Below are 3262 nucleotides of genomic sequence, written 5' to 3'. Positions count from 1 at the left end.
ATCATTTACAGCAAATAGGTCATCTTCACTTACAGCCGTTTCTATTGACACAATAAACATTAAATTTACATTTAAACTGGATTCACAAACACACAAAGAGCATCCAAAGGTACATCTTTTCCCCTCTGATGATATTATGCATATGTCACATAAATGTAAACTTAATACTTGTTGAGCATTAATAGAAACGGCTGTAAGTGAAGATGACCAATTTGCTGTTAATAATAAACAATTATCAACTTCATAATCTCCATTTTCTTCTTGTTTGCGAAAAGAACTTTTTAACCCACATAATGTGACCATTAAATATCCTTCATGTAACCGTTATTTATATAATACATAACCTGTACAAGTATTTGTGAATCTGTCTGGAGAATTACGTATAGGAGATCCTATACATGTTTTCTACAGACATACATACACACACACATTAAGAATTTATTATATTTATATTATTATTATTATTATTATTATTATTATTATTATTATTATTATTATTATTATTATTATTATTAATGTTAATAGTTATATTCATAATGTTTTCCCTGTACTCTAATGGAACACGTGTAACATTGACTTCAAAGTATACTAGGCGTTCCAGGTTTTGTTTTAACATATATACTCTTTAACTTGTTTCAGCTTTAAATTCTAAGCAGATGTTTAACTGTCACTGATTTTATTTATTCTTTTGGTTCTGATTTATGGACTATCTTATCAGACCTAGTGATTCAAAGCTTAAGAGGACACTGTGTGTATATGTGTATGTATATCGCCATGATAGATCGCTGACCACTACATTTATATCTTTTTTCCTTGTTTCTCTCCTTATTTCTTTCTGTGTTCCTTTCAGTTGAAGAGCGTAGGCTCGAAACGTCAAAGACTTTCTCTATTCTCAAGCGTTAAACTAATACATCCATTTGTTGTTTACACCACCTGTCTTCGTCTGTTGTTTTTGTTCGTAAATTCTCCCATATATTTATATTAGTCATTGTGTTCGATAATCTACAAACTTTGCTACTCCATCTCTATTGAAGTTATAATTATCCATATTATTATCCATTATAGCTATGATAATAACAAATATTGTATTTATCATAAGTAACCTTAAGTACTTCTCTATTAGTTCTCTATCATTTAAACATTTTATTGTATTTTATTTTCAACCATTTACAGGGATCTGTAGTTCTGAGATTTGTTTCAGAACTTACTAATTTTTGGTTCAAGACCATCATAAGGAACGTTCGGTGTCTTCTGCTATAATTTTGAGTTGATCAGCTCCTTGAATCTTGAAAAAAGTCATGGACGCTGTGTTTTCCTCACTGATTAAGCTATGGAAAAAAAAAGAGGCAAAAAAAAAAAGAAAAGAAAAGAAAAGAAAAACATTTAATCCAGCGCTAATTTGATTTCGCTAAAATCCATAACTTGAAAACTTAGGAAAACTCAAGAATGGCACTTGTGCTAGTTGCTGTTGTTATTTAATCTCAGATCAAGCCTGATGGAATAGATCAGTGGCTAAAAGCTTTCCAGCTGTGATCATCCCAGCTTTTCAAGTTATATATGGAGTTACATTAAATGCTCTCTCGTTGTCAGTTGACCCTTTTGATAGGAGTATATATTTCATGAACGTATGTATAGTCCTCGATTCAAATATCGTCGTCAGTCTTTTGTCCTCCGTTTTTAGTATTTCTTTTTACTAGAATTCGTCAGCCATGTCTTATACCAATAAAAACCAAAACTGTAAGTTAAGCAAAAACCTAATTCTCAACTACGATCAAAATATTTCTCATTACATTTCTATCTGATATTGATACCACTGAACACAGACACGTTTCTCTCCCAGTTCAAGTAAAGTTTAGAAGGGTTAACACAGTTTACACTAAAATGCTTAATTTTATCTCATATTAAGATATTTGTTTATGAATTGGTGCAGAACGGTTCATGAAACTAAATAAAGAAAATATATATCATTTTCAATAATTTTCCAGTTAATTAATGGTGTTTAGAAAAGAAATGCTATTATGCAGACGGTAATCAAATATATTATAAACGGCGAATCGAAAATATTACATGAAAGAAGGAACAATGATCCAATTTCCTTGCTGATGTAATTTTTGAATCTTAACCCTATTTGTTCAACTATGTCTTAAGCATCGAAATCGTTTTCAAACACATTCCCTGATTTTCTTCTGAAAGCCGAATGCTTACTGAATAAATTGCGAAATAAATACTTGCTTTCCGTTTTGGGTTGGATTGGATTGCCTATGTTCTGTCCACTGCGAGATGAAGGCCTCAGCATATTCTCTCTACCAACCACAGTCTGATGTGGAGGCCGCGAATTTGAGCTTGAGCGCATACTAATTTGAGATTATGCTTCCTTTCCATAAATATTGTAAAATATGAAGATGACAGAAAAAAGGACCGGATATAGCAATTTATATGTTTTACTTATACAATGTGAGGAAAAAAATTTAGTGTCTGTGCGGATTTCTTTCTTTTTTAAAACTGGTATGTACAAATAAAATCATTGTTTTCACTCCAAACCATCACATTGGTGCCATATTAATTTCGAAAGACACAGCAGATTGCAATTTACTAAGTGCAAATGTAGAAAAGGCCACCTTGTTATTGTTATTGTTATTGTTATTATTATTATTATTATTATTATTATTATTATTATTATTATTATTATTATTATTATTATTATTATTATTATTATTATTGTTGTTATTATTATGTAAGGCAGCGAGCTGGCAGAAACGTTAGCACGCCAGGCGAAATGTTTAGCGGTATTTCGTCTGTCTTTGCGTTCTGAGTTCTAATTCCGCCGAGATCGACCTTGCCTTTCATCCTTTCGGGGTTGATATATTAAGTACCAGTCAAGTACTGAGGTCGATGTGATCGATTGTCCTCCTCCCAACAAAAATCCAGGCCTTGTGCCCATGATAGAAAGGATTATTATTATCATTTATTTTAAGGCGGCGAGCTGGCAGAATCGTTAGCACGCCGGGCGAAATGCCGAGTGGTATTTCGTCTGCCGCTACGTTCTGAGATGAAATTCCGCCGAGGTCGACTTTGCCTTTCATCCTTTCGGGGGTCGATTAAATAAGTACCAGTTACGCACTGGGGTACGATATAATGGATTTAATCCATTCCCCCAAATTTCAGTCCTTGTACCTATAATAAAAAGGATTATCATTATTATTATTATTGTTATTATCATTATTGACGTCGCACAGTATACAATATCGTGAGGTTATTGATT

The sequence above is a fragment of the Octopus bimaculoides genome, chromosome 1 (assembly GCF_001194135.2).
Source record: "Octopus bimaculoides isolate UCB-OBI-ISO-001 chromosome 1, ASM119413v2, whole genome shotgun sequence".
NCBI classification, from domain to species: Eukaryota; Metazoa; Mollusca; class Cephalopoda; order Octopoda; family Octopodidae; genus Octopus; species Octopus bimaculoides.
The sequence above is the reverse complement of the archived record's forward strand: the minus strand, read 5'-3'. Positions refer to the sequence as shown.